Below are 27575 nucleotides of genomic sequence, written 5' to 3'. Positions count from 1 at the left end.
AGACTATATTGTTAAAGAGGGACACAGTAAGATCCAGGGTTGATTCGCAACGTCAACCTTCTCACCCCAGCGTACAACTTTATGTGGAAATTGGTTTGATTACTCAAAATATGACTAAAGAGTTACTCGAGAAGATGAATGAAAGAATTGCACTAACACTAGAAAACAAGAACGGTGCACAGAGGATTAGAACAGTCTATACAAGCTATAAGGGTACGGAAAGGGTTGCTTAGAGAGTGAGACAAAGACAAAAGTCAAGATAGGGTAGACTGCGTCAAGGGATGTGGGATACTCACAGTCCACTTTTGAATCTGGGATTTTGGACAGTCAACCGGTTCTGGTCACAAAAGATTCTGGTCAAAGTCTGGTCACTGGATAATCAGGACAGCTGGATGGCAGGGTTGCAGCGGGCATGCAGTTAGTGTGCAAGAAGCCGGTCTGGTTTCAAGATGCTTCCTAAAAGAATACCACAGCTTCTCCCTTTGGGTATTGGGACTTTTAGTGGGGTTTCAGGATTGAGTACTTGCTGTGGAAGGATCAGCAATGCTTTGGCTTTGCAGTGGGATCTGGAATCGGCTATGCTTTGGCTTTGCAGTGGGATCTGGAATCTGGCAGGATGAATGTGGAAGATCAGAAACGCAGGCGTAGGAAAGAGTGTGTAGAGTGCGGTCAAACACTCTTATTTATAAGGCATGGTGACATCATCAGATGATGTGGTGGGGCAGGCTTAGCTAAGCACGCCTCTAAACAACTGGATTGGTCAGGGGTAATGGTTGACACCTTGCTCTCAGCTGGTTGGGTTTCAAGGTCATGGTGTGAGTTTTACAATGGCCAGAACCTCCCACAGTTACTTTAGCTAAAATCCAGTTTTGCCATAAATGGCACATTTGTACAATTGTGGCATCTTAACAATTTACTTAAACAGGTTATGTTTTATGCAGCACATGCCAGTCCAACTCTGCAGTCTGTAAGACATTTTTTTGCCCTTCTAATAATTTTTGTTCATTTGTAGTGTGAAATATTCGGCCTAAAATTCTATAACTTTATACAGGTGTATACATTATCATTGGGCATGTCAGTATTGAAATTTGCAAGGGCATCATGTATATTTTCCTTAGAATACCCAATTCTATGCCATTTTCGTTCCCAATATGGCAGAGAATGCTACAATGTCTTAAATTAAAACTCACGAAAATACATTAAAACTGTTAACTTTTTACATTCCCGCAAAGTCTGTTTGCCAAGATAAGTCTGAAAAGTTTCTTAATAAAATAGCTGTTTAAACCAAATGGTCAGCATTGTCCTCCAAATATGGTCATGCCTTTCCAGGCTACACCCCCTTAGCCCACGGTGGGCATTGAGTTTTTCTTTGAAGCTTCTTGTAGAAGTCACTGGGAGGTGTGGATTTTCTTTTTCACATACTTGTGTCCCAGAATTTCTGTTGTAGAAGGCCTCAGCCCAGACGACAGTCTGAGTATGTGAACTTTCTTTGTCTTGATCAAAGTTTTCCAACCTAGTAATTATCAGCCAAGTGTCCTGGAAGTTTATGGGGGTTCCTTTTGGGGAAAGCCTCAGCTCAGCCAGCAGGAAAAACCTGTTCTGGAGCTTGCAAAATCCAGCCAATGCAGTTTAATTCCTTATTTTATTTATTTTTGTTATAAATCAGAATACAGCCTGTTGAATATGATCTCTCATATATATTTCATAGCACAAACCCCTTCACATTGCTAGATAATGGCAGGGCCTTATCCAACATAAACGTTTAAACAAGTATTTGCAAAAGTAAATTTAAACATGTGGGGCTGCAAGCATTTTTCTTTCAAATTCAGTTTAGACTTCCCTCTGAATTCCCACATTGTTTTGTAGCCAGAGTTAGCTTCTTGTATGCAGCAATGGGTTTAAAACACAGATGCACTTAAATTGACATAGGTTCAGAAAGCCAGGGCCTTATTGACGCATTGATCTTTGATATTTTGTAGCCCAAAAGTAAAGCGTTTCCTGTGTAGCTGAAGTAAAGCTTTTGTTGATTTTCCCAGATTTGGCTGAGACACCCTGCCATTCAGGAATAATGCTCTTTTCTAATGGAGCACAATGTGGATATGGATGGGCATGGCAAGGTCTCATTTATAAAAGTATTGCGATGAGGAATCGGAGGATAAGATCATCAGAGCAGCATCATTTTTAAATGCAATTATTTCCCCTTTTCAATGGGAACTTTGGGCCTGCAACAAAGCATGGCTGCTTTTTCACTCCCCTTATTTTGTACATGTAAGCAACACACTGGCAAACTTTTTCAGTGTGCCCCCTTGTTCCAATCTTCCCCAATATGTGCTTGGCAAGATGGTGCGGTCATCTTTTTGTAGTTGCAAAACACAGTTTTGCCGTGAGGCAGTGGTGCTCACAGGAGCCAGCGCAGCCATTTTGCTGTTTCTGCTGAAGTGCAGCTTTGTTATGGAAGGGAGTACAGCTGAGTGGATCAATGTAGCCCTCAGCAGATTTCTGTGAGGGTCCTGTTCCCCATAACTCTAGTTGCAGAGCGTGCAGGAAGCCTGCCTTTCCCCATGTGAGGCTGATTGTGGAGATTGCCATGCCAGAAGTTTTGGAGATTTTGAGGAGAGTAGTTGCGGGCAAGCCATGGGTCTTGGGAGCGAGAGGGGATCCTTAATCGAGTGGCCATAGACACCTTCAGCGAGGAAGGGTTTGGGTCCCTGTGAAGCTAGAAGTCGTGGAAGTTGTGCAACCTGCAGAATAAGGAGTACAGAAGCCGGTGAGTCAAACCTAGTGTTCCGATTCCTTGCGTGAGCACTGCCGGCAACAGTATCCAGTCCTATCTTCACTCGCGTATAAGCAGAAGCGAGTAGCAGTTGTTTAACTTTTAACAATAGGGCAATGAGAAAGTAGCACTTGCATGTTATCGGCAATTTCTCTTTTCACTCTTGTGAAGAGCAAACGCTGCAGAAAGCAATTGTTGAATACTTTAAATATTGTAAACTATATAAAGAAGTGATCGTGTGTGCCCACTTTCACTTATAAAGGAAAGCGTGACCTTTACATCTTTATTCATGCTAACATTAAATGCTCATAAAAGAATTAAAGCATTTAAACATTTTTTAAAACAATTTTTATTGTTTATTCAAACCAATACAAACCAAACTTGCAGAATATTAATAACATAGCCATAATATATTGATTAATCATTTTCGCTGCTCCCCTCATCCCTCCCCCCATTTCGAGCCTACCACTTCTCATATTTGTTCTCACCTCCTATAGTAGGGTCTCCCCCCTCTATAGATTCTGATGGATCCTGTATTGTCCCAAACAACTCCGCTATTAGTAATTTCCAGGCCATTAGGGTCTCTGCCTCCTCCTCCCCTCCAGCCCTGCTAGCTTCTAGCCATACCATGGTTTCCACCTCTGCCCATTTCTGCAGATCTTTCCACCACACCTCTAATTGTGGCCCATGGCATGTCCTCCAACCCATGGCAATTCTTCTCTTTGCGATGCCAAGTCCTTTAGTTTGTTCACATGTTGAAGTTTCTGTGGTCTAGGGAATCCCCCCAACAAACAGGCCCACACTGTATCCACCACATTCTTGACCCCTTTCTCTGCTAGCTTCTGTGCCACTTCACTCCAGAAGCGCTCAATAATCGGGCATGACCAGAACATGTGCACCATTCTCTTCGTCACACTTGGGGCATGCATGCCTTCCCGCATTTTTGAACCTCGATATCCTTTGTGGTGTCATATATGCCCTATGCCTGATAAAGCATTTAAACATTGTATCTACAGTGGAAGAGAGAGCACACATTGCCGAAGACAAGAGTATTCCCCTATTAAGACTGAAAGCAGCCTTTCTTAAAGCCAGAAAACAATCTTTCCAAGTCTGTGAGCCCAATAGAAGTTTCACCTTGCTTAGGATACAAGTGTGCAAGCATTACTTGGAGTCAAGAGATTGGCACCAAGGCTTCTGGGTAATTATTTTGGGTAACAGTTGGCAGAGAGATGAAGGCACAGTTGGGGGAGAGAATCTTGCTGCTCATGAATATCATTTGAAGTTGACGCAATCTATTTTGCCAAAGACTTTAAGCAACAGAGAGAAGTGTGTCATACAGGCAAATTTAAGTTGTTGTTGTGGCAGACAGACAAGAGAAGAGGGGCTGCCCCTTTTGAAGAGAGATGTTCAGAGGACCTTGCCTGTTGGATGGTGTCAAGTGTCTTAACCTAAATTCTGTCATAATTCAAACCGGTTTTGAATCGCAAAGTTCTGAAGCTGTGGTGGTATATCTGGTTGTTAGTGTAGAGAAACCCCTCAACCCTCACACCAGAAAAAATACAACCCACTAGGGAAAAAGGTCCAACATACCTCTTGCAAGGAGAACAAAGTTATATTTCCAATCAAATAGAAATGCATCAGCAAAGCACTCTGCTACAACGGAAAAAATGACAAAATCAGTATGAGCAACACTTAAAGGCGCACCGCGTCCTCAGTGACGTAAATTACATAATGTACAAATCCAACTGGATGGTTAGACCCTATACATAGGCAACCTGCTCCATAAGTGATGCAAGGCCATTCCTCCTTGTGCCTCATATTGCTTGAAGCTACACTTAATTGGCGATTATGTGAAGAAAAACAATGCATGCTCTCTTTTTAACCTAATGTGCACCTGATACTGTAGACCAGAGCTAAAAGGATACTTCTAGGATACTTGGAGGTCATTGCATCGCACACACTAGAGCGATTCCAGACACGTTGGTGCCCATCCAAAGTTCCCACCCTCGTTTTGGCTATGTTGTTTTACTACTTCCGCACCTCGCAGCACAAATCACGTGACTTATGGTGAAGGCAACTGGTCCCTGCTTTCTGATCGATTAGGGGGGTAACAGTTTTATGGTCGGTGGTCTGGGACTGACTGGTACCTTGGAATGCTGGGGGTCTTGGGAGCGATTCCTTTGAGCTGGGACAGGGAGTCATGGCCAGGGTACATTCTTTGAAGACCTGATCGGTGCGAGCTCCCGCACTGATCTTTACTTTTGATCCATTTTTAGCAACATAGTCTGTTTTTTACTACTTGCCCCTACTGCCTGAATAGCTTTGGACGCTGTTGCCGCCTTTTGGGCAGAGGGCGCTCTTCAGATGACTGCTGCTACTAGCAGAGTCAGAACCTTGGTTGGCCCAGCAGAGCTCATGGGCCCAAAGATGGCGGCTGCATGGCGCTGATATGTTATGGGCTCAAAGTTGGGAATCTGCTGCTGCCGCGCTGGTAGCTGAAAGCGCATCAGAGCAGAGCTCCCTGATACTGCACTACGGCTGCACAAACTCGGCCAGGAGTGACATCGGGCTGCCATTGTGGAGGTGGGTTGCTGCGGAGACCAACAGCGCAGACGAGGAGCAGCATATTGAACGGACCACACCGGCTCCTTGGGACTTGGCCCGTGAGTGATCTGTCTTCAGCCACACCTTCAAGTGGAGCGCAGACGGTGCTGGCTGCATCATCACGCAGGGTGGACGGATTGCTGACCCTGCGGCCATCACCAACAGACCCCTGGGCCCTTATTGAGACACATTGCAGGGCGGACTGGATCTGGCATCTGGAACGGTTGTGGATTGGAGTCGTATCCCCTAAGGACTTCACTGCCGACACCGCAGGTAGGCCGCCCTCTTACTGGTGCGAGCGGCATGGCTTGCACAGTGCAATCCGTGTGTGCGCTTTTGCCAGGCTGGTTTTGTCACATACCATCGAGCGTGTTAGGCCCATGGCTAACTCCTGGTCCGTATGGCACAAGTGGAGAGGGAACCTTCCACATTGTGTTATTAACCGCACAAGATGGCTACCAGTTGGTTCTCTTTTCAGTACTGTCAGCAGCGCTCTAGTTTTCCCTCAAGATGGCACCTGTGTTCCTAATGCTTCATTGTCACTCCTTTACTTAAGGACTCGGCATTGGTAAGAACACTGTTGCTTCTTTCTTCCGGAATCCCAGGCGCTAGTTCCTATTCCTTGCTTTCCCATTATTTCTTTTTTCCTTCAAGCTACCGGCTCTGCCGTCCTCCCCCTTCGTGGATTCTGTTCTGCTCCTTGGGGCTTCACCTTGCCCTCTGTGGCCCTGCTGCTTGTTTCTTGCCTTTCCTTGTCTATCTTGCGGCTTGCCACCGTCTCCCCTTCTTACGACCCTGTCGTTTCGTTTCTTCCCCATGGCTCCGCTCCTTCATCTATATTTAGGCTTTCCTGTTGTCGGTGAAATCCGATAAACACCGGAAACCCCCCCCACCCCCCAAACCGTCTGCTAGGTTTAAACTGAAAAACACTGTTTTCCCTTTCCCAGTGGTGCCTTAGTAGGAGCAAGGATGGGATGAAGTTTGGAGTTGAAGGGGTGGCTGGAGAGGAGGCTTAGCAGACAATAGGTAAAGGGCCCTACTCCACCCATGTATGCTTGTTTGCTTTCTCCCATTGCTTCCCCTCATGTCCCCTGACCTTATTCAAAAACACTTTACATTCAATGTCACATCGGTTTCTTTGTGTAAAAAAAAAAATGTATTCATATGTGATCAGAGCTTTGAGGAATTGTAGACAAATTGCAGCCATTTTTAGGATTGCCAATTCACGTCTTAAAATTGGCAGAAATTCCTCAAAATAGCCCTTGACCACTGACAAATATTTGTATTTACAGAAAATGGTTTAGCATGGATTTTTCAGTGTCTTGGTTTGTGGTCAGAGACCCTCTGTGTATGTGTATCTGTGGAGGAGAGCTGAAAGGTGTCAACTGCCTGTCGGCTTTAAAAGGAAAGCCGTGGGAAGCCTCCATGTATGAGGATTGTGTGAGGCCACAGTGTCACGGTCACCTCCCAACCTCATGTGGCTTTCTAATGCACCCACACCCAGCAGCACACCAGAAGCTGCAGGACCCTTAATTGCTGCTTAGCACTTTCTTTCATCAAGGAGAGTTTTAAAATTAAGAGCAATTTATAAATGATGGCTCATTTAAGGGATACATGTGAGTGGACAGCGTAACTTGAAGGCAGACCTATCCCCATGGCTTTTTTTGAGGTTGGCAAGCTTGCTCACATATATGGCTACCAGGATTTTACCCAGGTTGTCATGTCCCCAGTCCAGACGCGTACCCACAAGAAAACAAGCACTTGTCTTGAATATTTTGTTTTCCAGGGAATCTTTCACTACAGATTGCCGGGTTTAAATGGTGTGCACGTTTTCTAATTTCCCATAATTTATATTGGAACATTTCCTCTCTCAGGTTATTTTTCTGGTGTTCATTTCTTTTTTTTAAAGTCCAATGCTTTTTGTCTTGCACTCTTCCTTCTAAGGGGAAGGTCAATTGAACTACATTTGTATATTTTGCTTTGAGATATGCTCACTTACTGTGCGTATATTCATGGGTACCAACTTTTGATTTTCGTTATGGGGATAAATGTTCCCACTCAGTGTGAAGCGAGAGAGCCGTGCTCATTCCCTGTCAAAACAACACTTATTACAGCACATGATGCAGCAGGAATAGGAAAAAAGTCATAGGATTTACAGGAAGGGATAAACCTAGAACATCTCAGCAACAATCACCTAAGCTGCTGAGGTACCTTTGAGAAAATCGGCTATAGGATATAGGATTCCTCTGATATTCCCAAATCAGGCAAAAAGTTTTGGCCTTATCGCCCCCTCCAATCAAGCGATGGGGGTTACAGTAGTGAGATTCCCTTCTCGTTTTGTAGTGAGCAGCACTTGATAAACAGTTATCTGCTTGGAGTTTATTTATTTTGACAGTCAAAATAATCCTCATCTCCACCAAACTGAGTGCTGTCCAGCAAATCCTTTTATCACGCTATGCCTTATCTGCTAAAATTAGAAGTCTGTACAGTTCATTTTCACAAATCAAAGTGTTCATGGGAAGAAAAAGGGCAAGGATGAGCACAGAGTCCCTGAAAAAGTATTACATAATTTACCACAATAATTTTGACTTGTAGAAATGTTAGATATTACTGGATTAGCACACATCTTTATTGTCCGGAAAGTGTTCATAACATCTTGCTCCAAGGGACATTACCCTTATTATGCATGCAATGAAACAATAAAGAATATTTGTGTATTTACACTGGAAAACACAGTCATACATGATTTTTTGAAGTGGGCAAACAGGAAAATACTGATACACAGATTCTGAAACATTTTGAAAAACTGAAAAAGCACCCCCGGAAGTAAAAAAAAATGATAAACACTTAAAACAGGAAACCCTATCTATATTGCAGCTCTGCTACTCGCTGACTTCTTACGAACCCTGTGGGCTCGCTCACAATTGTCCTTACCTTTCCAGCACTGGATCAGCTGTGCCGCTTGCCGCCGGCTTGCTGGGGCTGCCTCGCAGCATTTTGTTTACGTTTCTGCTCCGAGATTAAAGCTTCTCGGCTCATATCACCTTTGAGGAAAGCAGTGTAGAGTCTATGTAATACCTGCTACAACCTCCGCATTCTGTCACCATCTGGACACGGATCACCAGCTACTTCAAAGACCTGTGGGTTTTTTCCCCTTCACTGTGGTTTTTCCCATTTAGGGATTCTGCCCTTACAGTTTCCTCTGTTGCCCTTTACCACTACAGGGCTCATACGAAGCAGTGAGGGGCAATTCCACGCCAACTCTCTACTGGCCAGTGGACTCCACCACCGGGAAAAGGTTAGTTCTTCCACCTCATTGGTGGTTGTAATAGGAGAAACACTGCAGTTCCTGGAACCACATCTCGCTGGATATTACGGACGGAGATTGGTGTCTGCTACTGCAATGACCTGCTATGCAGTTCCTAAAGGTGAACCCTAATTCAGATAAGGCCACCCCCGGTTTACGATCCTGAGTGACTGGGGCCCAGGGCTGCATTGCCTTGCTGTGATCTGAAGGGCAAGGTGGCATATGGCATATGACTCATTGTAGACAGCTGGCATTGGTACTACAGGAGAAAGAACTTGCTGACCTATTAGTGCACTTACCTTGGCAGCCAAGAAATGGGCTTGTATCGGGTTGGATACGTTAGAGAGCGCAGTTTCGGGAGTGAGAGATCTGTCCTCACGCTGACGGAAAGATTAAAGGTGCACTATAGCAGGTCCTGGATGCCTTATGTAGACCTGTGAATGCCCTGATTGCCTGTCTCCCTGTTTTCATACTGCATACTATATTTGCTGAAAGCTTGAGCTTTAACTGGAAGGGGGTTGCTGAGGACTTAATTGCATTAAGGGAGCTAGACCGCCTGTCCCTGAATAAACTCTCTACTGTGAAAGTTGAACTGTGACCACCAAGACGGGGCTACTTCAGGCGCAGTCCCCTTTTCTCGCCTAACCGTCTGTGACTCTCGCTCTGCAGTAGATGACCCGTGGATTTCTCCACCCACCAGTTCTTCTTTGTGGCATGCCGACCAGTAAATCAAAGGTGAGTAATAGAGGCACAATCATGGAGTCTTTTGGGCCAAGGGTAATCTCCGTGATTCACTCCAGACGAAGGACCTGGAACAGGCAGAGGGGGCACCAGGCTTGGTGGAGACGCAGGAAGGCAAGATCCTAGCTGCGATTGCGGCATCTAGGACTTCATTAGAAGGTAAAATTGAGGAAGTCTGGGTCGACGTACACCCCTTGAGGTTGCATGTTCTTTCGCAGAGAGGGTTACGGCTACGGAAGAACTTCTACAGGAAGCAGTGGCAACCACCACTACTCTAGAGAGGAGAATGAAAGCTCTGGAAGCAAAAAATGCATAACTGGAAATGCGTGCTGAAGATGCTCAAGGAAGGTCGCGCAGAATTCATATCAGACTACTAGGACTCCCGGAGGAGGCTGTAGTTCCTGATGACCCCACCTCCTACATCAAACACCTGATTCTTGAGGAGATGGGTCCTGGGAGATTATCTCAAGGGTTTGCGATAGAGTTCACCGCTCACTGCAGAAGCAACCACCCCTACGGTTCTAACCAGTGTCCTATAATCGCCAGGGTTCTGAATTTTAAAGACAGAGAAATGATCCTACGATTCTCAAGGGAGGGTGGAACTAACTGGCATTACAACTCATTGGTGGCTATTTATTTGGACTACACCCCACAGGTATAGAGGAAGAGAAATATGTTTGTCCCTACAAAAGAGCGGCTCCTCAGTCAGGATATTAAATGTACTCAGCCAAACATTTCGAAACACCAGAAGCTGCTAATTTATGGATGGATCGGACCAGCATGTCCGACGCAATCCTGGAGGTTGGCTCAGCTAGCAGGAAGAAAAAGCCTTGAACTACTTGTAAAGGACTGGGCAGCACCCTACAGAGTATGATTGGCATTCGCATATGACTGCTAAATGAAGAGGTGCCTACATACAGGAGCATAGCGCTACTGTCCAAAGGCGTGTTATTACTGCCACCCCACAAAGAATTGGCGTCGGGTCGTGCCAGTCAAACTGGTAACTCCCACCTCATTCCCTGAAGTCCTCGCCCAAAGGGGATGGGCACGCCTGAATGGCTGGATGCTGTTGTGCGCTGGTTATGCCCCACTCTTTGGGGCACCCGTTGCTTATTCACATTTGGTTGTTGTGTTCTGGTGTGACTGTTGACATGCTGGATGAGGGAGGGGAGTCGGTGGTTGGGTGGAGGTTGGCGGTCAGGGGACACAAATTCCAAGGACTTGGTGACAAGGAGGTGATAAATGGGTGGGGAGCCACCCAGTGCAATAATGACAGTAACACGAAGGGACTAGTGGGGGGCTACAGTATTACTGCAATCTCCCAACTTAAAATGCTGACCTGGAATGTCGGGGGGGGGGGGGGGATGAGTTCCTACCTGCGTAGAAACCGAGTGAGATCCTTTCTGCGCAGGAAATGTGTCCATTGCTTTGTTGCAGGAAACTCACTTGCTTCCCTCTGAACAGGTTGCACTGATCAGCAGAGGGGGGGGGGTGAGATATGGATCCACCTATTCGAAATTTGCTACAGGAGCCATGGTTTGGATAGATCCTGGGGCTCCCTTTCGACCACTTGATGTTAAGGTGGACAAGGAAGGAAGATGTGCAATTATGCACAGGCATGTTCACCACCAGGAGATGTTATAGTGAACCCCTATTGCTGTAATCATGCCATAACCACATTTCTTTGATCCTTGAGTAGTAGCTTGGTCCGGTGGAGGGATGCTTTATTTCTTTGGGGACAGGACTTTAACTGTTATATGGACCCGACCTTGGATAGATGGGATTCCAGGCGCACCTGGTCATTTTCGGCTCCTTCAGCCCTTAATGATGCAATGGTGGAGCGATCACTGGTGTATATTTGGAGGGAGCAAAATGCTTGTGACTATGAGTTCATTCTATTTGGCCCCTCACAAACTGTACACCAGGATAGATTACTGGGGCCGAGCATCTAGCTGATTTTTCGAGAGCAGAATACAAGGGAGGCCCTTTCTCAGACAACTCCCCATTATTAGTACACTGGGAGGTTCGGAGACCAAGGCCACCTGTCCCGACCTAGTGTATGCCGGCAGAGGCACTACATGATGAAGCGATTAGAGACCGGCTGGTGTATGTACTTGTTGCATTCCTTGCAAATAGTGTAGGCAGTTTGGATAGTTGAAGGACAATATGGGAGACGCTTAAGGTGGTGACCAGAGGTGAGGTAATAGCCGGAGTTGGGGGAATACTAACCCCTCAGCTGAATCTGAGCTATATCTGCTGCACACCCAGTGTGCTGAAGCATGGGAAAGACTAAGTTTGATTGCATGGCACACACAACATGTATGCATGAGGGGGACAAATCGGGTAAACTACAGGCGTGGTTTTGCAAGGCAGAGCAACCATGCTACATTAAGATGAGTGTGGTGTATCCTGGCGATCACAAGCAAAGATCAATGATAACTTCAGCACATGCTCTAGCACATTATATAGTCATGAGATGCAGATTTCCCCTGCAGACTTGCACTCTGCCATCTCACATATACGGGTTCCTACATTGACCACCGAACAGACAGCTTCCCTAGAGCTCCCCTTAAATGAGGAGGAGCTGATGGGAGTTATCTTATCCCTGTTCACTGGGAAGACACTGGTAGGGGATGGGCTCCCGGCAGAGTTTTACAACCCTGCTAAGTGTATGAAGAGGCATATGACTGGGGTGTAGCATGCGGGAGATGTACGTAGTTCCCATACCCAAACCCAGGAAGCCAGCAGAGCTGAGCGATTCATACCGTCCTCAGGCTATGCTAAACCAGGATGCTAAAATCCTGACTTTGCTACTTGCCGGGAGGCTCCGAAAGGTGATTGGTGCTGTAATACACGAGGTCCAGGTGGGATTTGTTCCTGGATTAAATACTTCTATGAACCTCTGCCGCTTGCACAACACATAATAGGCCAGACTAATACTCAGGATGCTCTGTGTGTTGTGGCTTCTCTAGACGCGATAAAGGCATTTGCCTCTATTTATTGGGAGTGGATGTGGATGGCGCTGAAGGGTTTTGGGATAGGTGAAAGTTTAATACGCTGGGTTATGCTATTATACACACAACCGATGGCCAGGGTGAAAACCGGGAGAAGGGTGTCGGAGGCGTGGCACATACAATTCGGCAGGGGTGCCCTTTATCATCCATGCTCTATATATTGGCCTTTGATCCACCGGTGGTGTTTCTACACCAAGAATTCTCTGAAGCTGGAGTGGTGGTAGGAGGGTCTGCTCACCTTTATTTCTCTATATGTGGACAGTGTCCTCCTGTACTTATGAGCATGATCTACCCATAATTCTCGATACCCTGGATGACTTTAGCAGGTTATCTGGGGTCTCCTTTACCAAATGGAAATCGTGGCTCTTCCCCCTGGTGGGATTGCAGTGGTATGATGCAAGAGACCTACCGGATTTAGGCCTACAGTGGGAGATTGACTCATTTAAATATCTGGGGATACACATAGCCCATATACCTGAGGATATGCACGCTAGGAACGCGATTAAGGCAGAAGATAGGGTGAAGAGGTCTAATATGTTGGAATAAACTGCTGCTATCCCTTTTGAGTCAGATGATGGTGTTGCCACGGCTCCTATACCCTTTTGCTAATGTTCACTATTGCATCACAAGGGCCTTTTTTCAATCACCTAAAATTGCCCTGAATATTCTATTTGGCTTATCGGGAAGGGGGAGCACAACTTCTGTGATTGGTGCTTTATTACCTGGCTGCGCAACTCAAATATGTACCTGACTGGCTGTCGGATGAGCCTACAAGGGATGCTAGACTGTTGCAGGGTGTAGTGCGAACAGCAGTATTGATAGAAGCTTTGAAAGTTGCTGATTACTGTATAGTACAGATGTCAATGCTGGTTACCCTTGGGCGAAAAATCTGGAAAAGGACTGGGAAAATTCTAGAGTTAGATAACCCGTACTTCCCACATATTTCAATGATGATGGTCACATGTGTGGAACTAGGCGGGCTGGCGGTGGCTAGGTGCTGGGAAAATCTGTGGCTCGCCACATGGAGGGATATGTACAAAGGTGGAACGTTCTGCAATATGGATGAGTTGACGCAGACTGAGGGTCTCCCCAAAGGCCAATTCTTAAGATCTAGGAAATGTACAGAACGTTAGGTGGAAGTCGCTATGCTATCTGTGATCTGGAGCAGGAATTGAACGATGCTCAGTGGGGTGTGGCATTGATTTTTGTTAGTCTCCCGCAACATGAGGTTCCACCTTTTACCACTGAATGTACTCCACAGAACATACATGACACACGGTCAAGTGGCTACATTTGATCCTACTGCATCATCTGCCTGCCCGTGGTGTGATATGGATGATGCTGATATCATTCACATGTGAGTGCAGACCTTCTGGCAACAGATCAAGTCGGCATGTGTTAGGGCTGGGCTCGCGCATTATAGCTGGGACCCGACTGAATGCTTGCTGGGAATATACCCCAGACCATGGAAACACAGGCACAGTATCCTCTATTATAGCTTAAAGGTCTCAGATCTGGCGATGGAAAAGGACTGAAAGGCGATGCGTGGAGCAGAGCTCAGGAGGGCGGGGGTTACGGCCACGTGAGGTACCCCGCGTAAACATTTTTTTTCAATCTGATGCTTTTTTTACAAAAATGCTGCGGTCCCGTCCCACTGGACCGAATGTCCCAAACGTATGGAGGAAAGGGCACTATGGACTAGGAGTAAGATAGTCACTACGGTGAGTAACTTTATTTTTTTTATTGGCATTTCAATTTTTATAAATAACATATTCCCTCCATTATCAAATCCCCTCCCTCCCCTCGCACCCCTCACCCCCAGCCACAGTCTAATAATGTCCGCCACGAGTCAAGGTTCATGTGATGCTTAGAATCCTCAGTTTATGTGGGCATAGTGCCACATTGTAGTCCGCTTGTAAAAATAGTAAAACTGTACCCCATTCTTTTATAAATGCTGATTGCTCCCCCTAATAGTGTATGTCAGCCATTCCAAAGCAACACAATTCCATATTTTCAGAAACCAATCATGAACATGTGGGGGATCTTTATCTTTCCAATGTTGGGCAATAACCACCAGAGCTGCCATCCTTAAGATATTGTATGCTTTGCGTTTATATTTAGGCCACTTGCTCTCTTCCAAAGAGCAGATTACCACCAAGATGTCTTTTGCTTCAGGCTGCAAACCTTTTCCAAACAGTTCTTGAATGTGCTTATTAATTGTTCCCCAATAATTCGCCAATTTAGGACAGCTCAGCCACGTATGCAATCAATCTACTTTACCTTTGCAATCTCGCCTGCAATCATCCGTATTGATTAATTTCATTTTTTATAATCTATGTGGGGTATAATGCCATTGCAGCATAGCTTTGTACCAGGATTCCCTGATCCGTTGTGAATGTGTTCACTTTGGGACTCTTTCCATAATCTTTCACATTCCTCAATAGATATTGCAGTTCCCAATGTTTGTTGCCAGCTCTGGTCATATTCAGACTGCCTTCTCGGAGCTCCTCTTGTAGCAATCTATAGAGGTTCGAAATGAGGGAGAGTATTTAGTAAGAGCAAGTTGCAGATAGCCTGGTCCCCCCGGTCCATGACAGCCTTATGGATGATGAAGGGATTTGAATTTGATCCTTGCAGCAACCAGAGACAGTGAGAGTTTTTATGGCAAGAGGGATGCAGTCCCTGAGCTTGAGGCCAAGGATCGGTCTTACTGCCCTATTCTGAATTAGCTGGAGAGGTCATGGGGAGGTAGAGGGTACGATATACGATATATTTTATTTATAGCACCCCCATACACAAGTGTTTCAAGGCGCAACGAGGCAAGGGAGGACAAAACAATGATCTTACTAGGCCCGTCTAATAAGTGCAGATAAGGGGACTGTAGGTTTGCAGATACAGACCCAAGTGCAAGAGTTTCCAGGAGGCAGTGTGGGTAAATTCAATAGGAGGCTATTGCAGTAGTCCAGCCTAGAGAGAACCAGAGCTCTGGTAACATTGAGCTTCTGGGGGAATGTGAGAAAAGGGAGAATTCCTTTGAGAAGGAAGAGTTGCAAGTGGGACTTCTTGCCAATGCCCTGAATGTGAGTGAGGAAGGAGAGAAAGAGGTCAATGATGACTCCAAGGTTTCTGGCTTCAGATGAAGGAGAAGGGCAAGAGCCCATAGAGGATGGCCAGAGTGAGGGGAGGAAAGGGGGAGCAGGGGTCCCAGAAGGAAGGATCTCAGTCTTGTTGGCATTGAGGCAGAGATCGTTGTTAGTGCACCAGAACTGGATGGCAGATGGGCAGTCCAGGATGATGGAAGAAGTAGAAGGGTCAGCGGGTAGTTTTAAGAAGAGTTGTCATCAGGATAGCACTGGAAGTTGGAGGAGAAGGTGGAAATAAGTGCCAGTGGATCAAGGTAAGTGTTAAAGAGCCATGTGGGAGGATGGAGCCGTGGGGGACACCACAGGTGGAGAAAAGAGGTAGGGGAGGAGAAGGTGCCCAGAATAACCTGGGACCGACACTCACTTAGGAAGGTGGTCAGCCAGTCCAGTGCCCGCTCAGTGATACCCAGGGTATCATGTAGCCGTTTCATGAGGATGGAGTGGTTGACTGTGACAAAGGCAGAGGAGAGATTGAGTAAAATGAGGACAGCTGGAGAGTTACAGTCGTGAGATGCGAGCAGTTCTTTACGGGTGTTCAGAAGAGCAGTTTGCGTGCCTCTGGATGCTTGGAATCCAGATCGATTGTCGTGGAGACCGCCAACAAGTTATGGGAAGTAAGTTGGTGGGAAGACCAGCTTCTCCAGGTGTTTCCCAAGGAAGGCGGTGATCGAAATAGGGCGATAGTTGACTGGGCAAGTGGGGACTGCTGAAGGTTTTTTCAAGAGGAGGCGCACAAGGGAATGCTTGAGGGAGGAGGGGAAGATCCAGTAGCATAAGAGTGGTTGCAGAAATCAGCAAGTGCAGGGGCAAAAGAGCCTATGTTTTGCTTAAAGGTTCCGGAGGAGCAAAGGGGAAATCGTTTTGGAGTAGACCTTCACTAGAAAATGTCAATAACATTAATGTTTCTTTGATTTTAGCATTAAATGTTTTAAAAGTCTGTTAGAAACGAATTGGACAAGAAACATCTAAAAACTGTGTGATGATTTGCAGTGGTATGCACTTGAAATTTGAATTCTGAATTTTTATTTTATTTGTCTTAGTTTAAAGCGCACTGAGCCCTTAGGCAGCAGGGCGCTAATCTTACAAGTTACATAAAGTACAGGCATATTATAGAGAAACAATAAGTTACACATTTTACAGATATACAATCTGAGAGCATAGAGTAGTAAAAGTCACAGCGTTTGGTCTATACATCAAATGTTACCAGGATATTTACAAAGAGAAATAAGTCAGAGGATTAAACCATCGAGGTGGTGTCTTGCTCTTGGAGCCAAAATTTGGTCCTTTTCTGGAATAGATGGTAGGAAGGTTCTTCTCTTGGGGAGAGAGGGAGGGCATTCTGATTTCTAGCCGCAGGGACGGAGAAGCTAACCCCACCAACTCGTTGTTGTTTGAATCAGGGTATGTTAACGCAATGCCTCATGGCAGTTCTGGTGGGCCGAGTTGTTGTGTGGCGTGAAATAGTGTTAGCCAGGTAGATAGGCGCTTGGTTTGACAGGCATTTGTGAGTGAGGGACAAGGTTTTGTGAGCTATTCTTTGCTTGATGTTAAGCCATTTTAATGCGGTTCTGGTTTCAGAGCTGTGTAGATTCCTTGGGATGTTTAAGACCGTGCAGATGGCGTTATTTTGCAAGACTTGAATCTTGTTCAGGCTTTTTTGTGAAGTGCCAAGATATAGTGTGTTACAATAGTCTAGTTTAGAGAGTACTAGGGCTCTTGCTAAGGTAATGCAGTTGGCTGTGGACAGATATGGTTGACAGGCAAGCTTACAAGCTTGACAAGCTTACAGGTGTAGGCAGAGGAGGAGGCCAGGGCATTGGTTTGTCTATTAAATGCCAATGCTGAGTCGATATGGATTCCTAGTGTTTTCACCGATTAGCAACTTTAATAATGTTGCCGTCAATATTGAATGATGCGAATGATACATCCAGTTTGTTCAAGTTTGTAGGTGAGCCGAGGAGCAGCAGCTCTGTCTTATTGTCGTTAAGACAGAGCCCATGCTTCGCCATCCATGCTTGCACGATCAGGTAGATGTCATTGATCTACAGCATAATCACCAGTGATGGGGATGAGTATCTTTTTTTTAAAAAAACTTTTTTTATTAGTGGCCGCAAAGAAACATAACACGGTTACAACTTCACAGTACAGGCATAAATAAACAAAAAAAAAAAAAGAGAGAAAATCGGTCCACATATCATACATTTCCTCGAGGTGGTATATTTACATAGTTTCATCGTCATCAGAAAGCATGTCACATAAGTACATTCTGAAGGGTCCCCATATATCTTTAGGTCTGCTCGCCACTGGGCGGGTGAGGACAAACTGTTATTCAGCCTCATTAACATACGTCAATTCCCAAAGGAACTGTTTCACAGTTGGTGGCGCATTGTTCTTCCAATGTTGTAAAATACATTTTTTGGCTACTGCGCACGACAGCCTCCTGTGCTTTACAAAGCACTTGCCTATGTCCCTGAACAAATATTTCTGTGGGGTTAATGCCGGGGGGAAGGGAGGGATTTTTGTAAATTCTTCAAGGATATCCACCACCTCCCTCCAGAACCCAGCCACCACCGGACAACTCCAGTACATGTGGAACGAACCAGCCTGGTCCGCCTTGCATTTGGGAAATTCACCGGGACTGTCTGACACAAACTTGGCTATTTTGGCAGGGGTGTAGGGTGATCTGTTTATAATTTTAAATTTGATCAGTCGCAACCCAGCGTTCAGGGAAACCCTTTTGGTGAGGGAGCAGTAGCTTTCCCAGGTCTTGTCATCTATGGGGGTGTGGAGATAACTTTCCCATTTCTTTGACTAGGTTAGTCGTGGGAGAGTGTGCTTGTATTACCGCGTACAGACTGGAAATCCTCAACCGGTCTCCAGTTATCATCTGCACACAAGGGTGTGTAGGGGGTTCATCGGGGAAAGACCCCCAGTGCCTCTGGAAGGCAGATCTCATGCGGTAGTATTGCAGTGTCCTAAGTGGACCCCCTACCAAAAGCCCCTGTGATCGCCTGAAGTGTCGCGAACCTCCCATCGATAAACATGTCGCCCAGTCTCATTTCTACTTTGGTATCCCAGGCCTCATGCAGGCTAATGTCGTGCGTCGGTGGCATGCTAGGGTAATGCCAGAGGGAAATCTCGGGGTTATACGGGGCCAACACTCCCAGTCTCTTAAATATAGCCCTCCATGCACCAACCGTGCAGCTCACCGGGTTGAAGTCGCATGTGTCCCTGTAGTGTGCGTCAAAGATTACGGACTGTATGTTCGTGGGGGAAGTGGTGAGCTCCTCTATCGCCACATGGGAGGGGGCCCTCGTCTTTGGAATACCAGCATTTCGAGAATTGGGCTTGGGCAGTATAATAGTATAGTTCAAAGTCAGGTGCTGCTATGCCGCCTGAGGAGTATGGTTCAATCATTTTTCCCCACCCTATTCTTGGAGTCTTCCCATTCCAGAGAAAGGTTGTTGCCATTGACCTAAGTTTATTAAAGAAGGGTCGTCCCGGCCATATCGGGATGTTCACGAATAGGTACAATAGTTTGGGCAGGACTATCATTTTAAGGACCACTATCCTACCATGTAATGATATCGGCAGGCGGTCCCATAGCAGCAATTTAGTATTTAAGGCCTGTAGTGCGTTATCGTGATTGTCTGTGTACAGCATGTGTTTTCCTCGTGAGACAAGTATCCACAGATATCCGATTGACTCCTCCGACCACTTCAGACCACATAGGGAGCCGGGGTGGTTGGTTGCCGGTGTGAGAGGGAAAACTTCCGACTTGTCTGTATTTATTGAGTACCCCGAGTGTGCAGTGAATTCCCGGATTTCCGCCATCAGGTGCTAAGTTGTTTTCTTGTTCGCGAATATATAAAAGCGTGTCGTCCGCATACAGGGAAATTAGCTGAGTAGCACCCTTCAGATTAATCCCCCTGTTGGAGTGTCGAAGCCTGACTGCTATCGCCATAGGTTCTATTGTCAAGGCAAACAGTATGGGCGAGAATGGGCAACCCTGCCTGGTGCCCCTTCCCAACAGGAACAGATCCGAGACTGACTGACTGGTCAATACCCGAGCCCCGGGTTCCGTGTACAATAGTTCCACGTATCTAATGAAATTAGGGCCAACACCAAATGCCTCCAGCACTGCTAGCAAGTAGGCCCACGACACAGAATCGAAGGCCTTCTCTGCGTCTAATGATATGGCAACTGCGTTCCTACCTGGGTCTATTTGGGCCATGATACCAAAGAGTCTGCGAAGGTTTTGGGCCGTGGATCTAGCGGGGATAAACCCATTCTGGTCAGGGTGAACAAGTGTGGGGACTGCCGGTAGAAGCCTATTGGCCAGCACTTTGGCAAATATCTTGGCATCCGTATTGATGAGAGAGTGGCCTATAGGACCACATGTCCTGGGGCGGGCCGCGTGGTTTAGGGAGAACAGTTATCAAGGCCTCTCTCATAGACGGAGGCAGTATTTTACCCTGGAGGGATTCCTCCCAGACCTGTAACAGTGGAACGTGCTCCTCACGGAACTCCTTATAGAACTCCGCACCCAAGCCGTCTGACCCTGGGGTTTTATTGGATGCCAAGTCCTTAATAGCCTCAGCAAGTTCCTCAGCAGTGAGAGGCTGGTCCATTGCCAAGCGGGTCTCTTCAGAGAGTTTTGGCATCGTCAGTGTCACTAGGTATGCCTTGATTTCAGTGACTGACTTAGTGTCTCTGTTGCTATACAGCTGTTGGTAAAACCTAGCAAACTCACCATTGATCTCTCGCTCATTCAGTAGAATCTCACCACACGCTGTTTGTATGCTAGTGATTCGATTGGGGTGCCTGTCTTGCTTCAATAAATTGGACAGTGTCCTTCCCGCCTTGTTACCCTCGCCATATCTACGGGCTCGGACCGGGGCCGCCATATACTGAATTTCCCTAGCAGCTAGTCTGCTAAATTTCTGGAGATGTGTCTGTATCCCAGCTAGTGTGGCCTTATCCTGTGTACGAGTATAAGCGTCCTCCAGTTTCCTAAGTTCATTTTCAGTTTGGGTTAGTTCAGCCCTGACCCCCTTCAGAAGACCCACGGATTTGGATAGCAAAGTCCCCCTAGCCCAGACCTTAAAGGATTCCCATACTGTGGAACATCTATCAACGGAGCCCATGTTGTTCTCAATGAACTCCGCAATTTCAATGTGTAGCCCTTCCACCACCCCAGCATCGCTTACCAACCCCCCGGGCATTCTCCATCTTCTGGGTGATCTAGAGCAGTTGTGAAATGTAACCTCAAGTGTTATCGGAGAGTGGTCAGACAGTGTACGGGGTAGTATCTCACACGCCTTCATTGCAGTAATCATAGCAGGGGATATAAACCAATAATCAATTCTGGACTCAGAATCGTGAACAGAGGAATAGTATGTGTAGCCCTTTCCATTGGGGTGTAGCACTCGCCAGGCATCTTCGAGGGAGAGCTGGGATAGGATGTGTCTCAGTGTAAGAACAGCCCTACTCGGTGCTCTAACGATTGTGCTGGATCTATCCAGTCTGGATGTCCCCACCCCACAACGCAGTAGGCATATCCATGGTAGAAATTAATTGGTATACATCTGTATAAATGGCGGGGTCATCAATATTCGGGCCATATGTGTTGACCAATAGCATCTGCTGCCCTGCAATCGAGCCCCACACCAGAACATACCTACCAAGGGGGTCCGACTTATGGCCTTCGGGCCGGAAGCCCAGATTTGAGTGTATGAGCGTGGCGACCCTCCTGGACTGAGATGAATAGTTTGTGTAGAACCGGGATTTGCCCTAGGTAGGCAATACACACTCGTTGCTAGTATCAACAGTATGTGTCTCCTGTAGCATAACAATCTGAGCACCATGTCTGACAATGTAGTTTCCCACCTTCTTAAATTTCAACCGATTATTCAATCCCCTTACATTCCACGATAATAGCTTAACCCTTAATGCGTCTTGCAAGTCTTACATAGAAATGGTTGAATATCATGCCCAACCTCTTGGATACAACTTTCACAAAGCATGGATCGTGTCAGCATCTCAGAGACCACTTTTTTAACCAGTAACCAACAACTCATTCCCCTGGTAACCTCCTCAGGGCAGAGTGCCATAAGGTGGTCGCCTTTTCCCACTTCAAACCATGGGATATCATAATGGCAACAACCCATTCCAGATCCCCTATCCCGCCCACCACCCTCACTGTCACCCCCAACTTGACGATGTTTGTCCCTCAACTTGTGGAGTATTCCAAGGGTAGTCATGTTGCCTCACATGACCGCCATCCCCGGATCCTAACCATCACCAAATCACAGATAATGGCCGTCTGAAGTGTCTGTTTTCCAGGGACCCTGAGGTAAGGCCCTCAATCGCCACAACCAAGTTTGTGAAGTACGTATATCTTAGTCTGCCGGACGGGGTCTGTTCTTCGGTGCCGGCCGGTCCCCTCTAGGGGGGAGGGGTATAGAGGACTCAATATAAGATAAGGCTTCAGGCGGATTTTCAAAAAAGTGTGCCCTCCCTGCATGTTGAATCCTCATTTTGGCCGGGAACATCAATGTGTATGTGATCTGTCGTGCTCTAAGGAGTTTCTTAACCGGTTCATAGGAGCGTCTGCTTGCCTGGACAGAGGCGGAGAAATCCGGATATACATATATCCGGTTACCTTCATATTGCAGTGTACCGGCCTCTTTTGCCAAACGAAGGATTGTGTCTCCGTCTCTATAGTTCAGGAGGCGAGCAATTATCGTACGTGGCGGGGCTCCAGGCTTGGGTACCGGTGCTAGAGTATGGTGCGCTCTCCCCACCAGGAAATGCTCCAAGAGCGATTCCGGCCCGAATAAGGATCTGAACAGTTCTTCCACGTGTTTCTCCATTTGGCCTTTGCCAAAGGACTCTGCCACTCCGACCACGCGAACATTGTTTCTCCTCGACCTGGATTCGAGGTCCTCACACTTGCTCTGCAGTTTGTTTGGTGGGCAGTAGCATCTTCGTTTACGCTTATCCTGTTCTCAGTTTCTGTGATACATGCACTCTCCTTGTCTATTCTGGCTCTCATGGAGCGATAGTGGCCACTATTTCGTCCAGCTTGGTGTTTACTGCCAGGAATCCATTTTGGACTAGTGTGGCCAGTTTATCTTCTCTATCCGTCCCTTTCTGTTCGCCTGGCGCACTTGTATCTGGATGTGTGTCCACCGTCACAGCGTGGTTTGCCGTGTTGGTAAAAGTGTCCATAGGGCCCCTCTTCTTGCCTCCAGGAGTTTTGGATGTCCTGTTTGTCTTGCTTGGCTCCCCCATGGTGTCGCTGAGTCGCGTGTGTAAATTGGGTTTATCTTAGAGGCTCCCCAAGGTTTAAACCACCGCACATGGGCAAGGGCTCAGGGAATCCGCAGCCCAGAGCAGTAGGTCACCAATGTAGGGCCGTGATGCACGAATGGACTGTGTCCTCCCACGTGTATAGTACCAAGCGAACCCCACATCACTCCCAGGCGCCCCGTTCAGTATAGCAGCACAACAAGGTTAATCAGGGCCTGCAAGGCACCTAGAGAGAGGCCGCGTGGCCGTAGTGTAGTTAGTGCAGAGCTCAGCCTGACGAGCAGCCGGGTGTGCCCCGTTCAGTCTCAACTGTTTGAAGGCAGGTGGTTAGGGATTAGGAAGTCTGTAGTCCCAGTGTAGCAGGGCTCGAGTGCCGTTCCGCAGTATATTGGTGGCATCCCCCCAAGTGCACAAAGTAAGAGCCCACAACACCCCCAGGAGCCTCGCCTGGTTTGCTGCGTGCCGGGTGTGTACGAGCCTACGGGGTGTAGCAACCGTGTATCAGCCGCGTAACATCCACACATTGCTGCAGAGTATAATCTGTCGGGTTACTGCCTGTTTTCCACCCGATCACACCAAATGTCCTGCAAGCGCGCTAGGAGGCGCTGAAATTGCCAGGGGATCAGGACCACATATCCATACAATGGGAGGGTGAGATGTCCGCCAGCGCATAGAGCGCTTCATATAATGAGACGCGGCCAGGAGCCGTCAGGAGCATATTCCGCGTCAGGACCGGTATGCCACCTCCCCTGTCCCCACTCCTGATGGCTGCTTACTTGAGTTTCCAGTTGCGTTGTCTTCAGGCCCACGCGCGGGCGGGAGCTCCGCAACTCAGCGATCAGGGGAAGGAGGTGATCGAGTGTCTCGCAGGTCTGCGCCGAGGGCTCGGGCTGAGTCAGGCCATCCAACGAAGAAGCCTGGCCCCTCCAGACATCGCCTCGCAAGAGCGCGGGCTGCGTAGCAGGGCCGGGTGCGAACCACCAGCTTAGGCTCTGCCCCCTCGCGGCCCGCAGAGCACAGCAACCACGGCTCCTGAGTGATTTCTCCTGGTGCCGCGCGTCGGCACTGCACTGCTGCTCGTGTCGGCAGGTCTCCTCACAGCCAGATCTCGGCAGTCCGGTACCGCTGTGGCTTCAAATTGTCACAGGTTGTGATTGAGTTCACCGGCAGTCGCTCCAGTAGGTTTTTAGTTTTCGAGACGGCCTACGAGCGGATCTCTAAGCACAGGATCTTGTGGTGATGCAGGAGCACCGGGTCTAGGCGGCCATTTTCTCCGTGTGCAACAGCGCCCCCCCCTTCGGGATGAGTATCTGAGTGTCATCCGCATAGTTGGTATAGGTTACACCCAGATAGTCCAGCTCATCAAAACGTGGCTTGGTGAATACATTGTAGCGAGTAGGAGACACACAGGATCCTTGTGGAACCCCACACGTGACTGGGGAAGGAATAGCAGAAGCAGAGGGTGGGAAGACCCTCATAGATCTGTTATTGAGGAAAGATTCAATCCAGGCGTTGGCTTGCTCTGAAAAATGTGCAGCTGAAGTGAGGTGTTTGCATAAGATTTTGTGGTCCACTAAATCAACTGCTGCTGATAGGTCAAGTAAAAGAAGCAGGGCTAGTTTGCCCTTTTCTTTCAAGTTTTGGATTTGAGTCTTGAGATCAATAAGAGCAGTTTCAGTTCCGTGTCTAAGTCAGAATCCTGATTGTCTTAAGCCTAGTAAGTTGTTAGATTCCAAATAGTTCTGTATCTGTAGATAAGCAGCTCTATCCAATATTTTTAGCAGAAATGGGACCGTCGTAATGGGTCTGTAGTTGGCTTGGTTGTTAGAGTCCAAAGAGTTTTTTTTTATAGTAACAAGAGTACCCAGGCATCTTTTAAATTGTTGGGTACTGTGCTGGATTTGAATGAGGCGTTCATAACTGATGTAATGAAGGGGACTAGTTCCTTCGCGGCTTCGTTAATGAGAGGGGTAGGGCAGACGTCTCCCAGCAATTACATGGTTTAAGTTTCAGTATAATAGTTTCCACCTCTTTGAAAGAGGCGAAAAGTTAAATTGGGTTTGAGGGTTCCTCGTCGTGGAGTGTAAGTTCTGGATAGGGTCGGCGTTGGAGGGAAGAGATTTCTTAGTGGCTAATTTGTTTTGGAGCATGGTGATTTTGTCTTGGAGTGCATTCTGAATATTGGTACAACATTGCGTGTCCTTGATGCACTTGTCAGTCAGTTGGGCCGCGGTTTCTAATTCTTTCAGGATGTGAAAGAGTTCCTTGGTATTGGACTCCGCTTTAGATATACGTACATTGTAGTTCTCTTTTAGCTTGGATTATAGCTATTTTATAGTTGAAGGCGGCTGCAGCGAAGTTGCTCTTATTTGGCGCTGATGTTGTGTTCTTCCATAATGCCTCAGAGGATCTTTTAATTTTCCTAAACTCCTTAAGGTGAGGGGTATACCAGGTATTGAGATGAGCACGAGGTTTAGATTTGCGTAGTATATGGGCGCTAGTGTGTTGATGGCCTTACGGATGGTGTGATTGTACAGGTCGACCATCGCTGTGGGGGTCAGAGCTAGTTGTGGTGAGGTTGGTGATAGGTTCAAGTAGAGGGATAAGTTTATCCAGGGTTAGATTGTGTTTATTCCTAGTCATTGTGGCTGGCGCTATAGTTTGTGGGATATGTGATACAGATTCATTAATATTAAACTGTATGAGGTGATGGTCGGTCCAGACACAGGGGGTATTAGAAAGGAGATTGATATTGCAATTGAGGTCCGCTATCCAATCTAGGATTCTACCTTTTTTGTCAGTGGGTTCCGATATGCAGTGGGTAAGTCCTAGTTCAGTCATCGTGTTCTTAAGAGCAAACACTTTCTGGTCATTGGAGTCATGTAAGCCCAAGTTGAAATCTCTGATAGTAGGTGAGAGAGATCATTTTCAAAGGTAGTGTTGTGACCTGGTGGACGATAAACAAGGTGGATGGTAATAGTAGAGGTGGGTGACGTGGATAGCTTAACTGATAGCTCTGCTGATGGCAGGGGTGAGTTGGAAATATTTCTCAGACCTAGTGAGGTTTCGTGTGTAAATGCAATGCCTCCTCCTTTGGAGAAACTGGTGTCTCTACCTGCTTGAATGATCGAGTAATTGTCTGGAAGGGCAAGGAAGGGACCTGAGGCCGTGTGTAGCCAGGTCTCTGTAATGGTGACAAAGTCTAAGTCGTGAAGTAGTATGTCGTCTGCGATATCCAATGCGTGAGCCTGTAGGGATCGGGCATTGATAAGCGCAGCTTTAATGGGAGGTGAGATGTTTTTTTTGTTTACTAATAGAAGAATCCATGCTAGGTTCCAGGGCCTGTAAGGTAGTTAGATTGGTTGTATTGGTTGCTGTGGTATTGACCAAGGTGGTGTGGGCACTGTATTTGCGTGGAAATCTAGAACTAAGTCTGTAGTTTCTATGGTTGGTAGAGCAAGGCTGGGTAAGTGATGCTATGGGTGTGGGCCTGCGATGTAGTTGACCATTAGAATTGCATGAAGTGTTGCTCACATGTGTAGCTGATATGCTACTGGGTAATTCAGCCAGATGCAAAGCTTTGTGTTAAGTACTTGATCTTAATGCCAGTACTTTTTTGGAGGTATTGGGTGTATAGTCCATACCGGATGGTAGGAATTTTGACGGCGGTATGCGAATAGAAGGGGGAATGTTTGATGACATTGACAGGCGAACGGTGGACATACCAATATTGGTACAGGGATCCATATGTGTCGTGTGGACTTTGGCTCTATTGGATGCTGATGGAAGCATGTTCTGGTAGGAAAGGCAGCAAATAAAGAAAGTTAGCGTTAAGTCTGGTACCTTCATGGCTAAAGGGACCAAGTGGTGGGCTAGACTGTTATGGTGCTGTTTAACATTTGGGAGCATTGAATAGTAAGCAAGCCTAAGCACCATGGACAATCCATCCAGTGCAGAAAATGTGGTGGTTTCACAAGCGGCAGACAATATGGTGATCACAATTTGAGGTGTAAGGCAATACTAGAGTGACATAATATGTAAATATTCTTTGGTCTCGCAAATGCACAATTGCAATGACCTGTGGTGCAATCCTAGAGAGCAGAAGCCGCAAAGTGTAGCAATACAGTCTAAAAATGTAAAGGAGTACATACAAAGTAAACAATATCTGGATAGCATGTGCCAGTGCTGGATAGCATGATGGGTGATTATACTGCGGTTTCACAGATGCAAGGTGGAAATGACTTATGGGGCAATCCTAGAGACCAAAAGCAGCAGAATGTAATGGTACAGTCTGAGAGTGCGAGAGGCAGCACGAAAAGCCGTGTCTCAATACAGTGCCAGAAAGACAATCAAAAGGCAGTGAAACAATACAGGTAACAGTACTATGTTTCTAAGGGATTGGTTCCTCCGACGTATTCCACATCTTTGACGGGTAATCACCACAGCTGTGTTGCTTCGGAAAATGTTCGGCTCCTGCATCGATGACGTCGATACGCTGTCCTCGAGGCCCTCTGTCGAGACGACGTCACCGGATATTATAAGTAGGACGCATGACGCGTTCGCGGAAAAAACGGAACTGAGGCTAGGGCCTTAGCCTCAGTTCCGTTTTTTCCGTGAACGTGTTCGCTTCGGATATCTCGGTGCGCACCGATTCTTCTGTTACTTCTATCGGTTCTTCG

At 46.9% G+C, this 27575-nt stretch overlaps 1 protein-coding gene across 1 annotated transcript in view; it reads left to right on the top strand.

The window, feature by feature from the left end:
* The window catches only part of TDRP (testis development related protein), a 615149-nt gene that overhangs the window by 520768 nt on the left and 66806 nt on the right, over positions 1–27575 (top strand). The window lies entirely within an intron of this gene.

Source organism: Ambystoma mexicanum, chromosome 4p (assembly GCF_040938575.1).
Source record: "Ambystoma mexicanum isolate Mex_15411 chromosome 4p, UKY_AmexF1_1, whole genome shotgun sequence".
Lineage (NCBI taxonomy): Eukaryota > Metazoa > Chordata > Amphibia > Caudata > Ambystomatidae > Ambystoma > Ambystoma mexicanum.
Note: the sequence above shows the minus strand (reverse complement) of the source record. Positions and strands in the feature narration are given on the sequence as shown.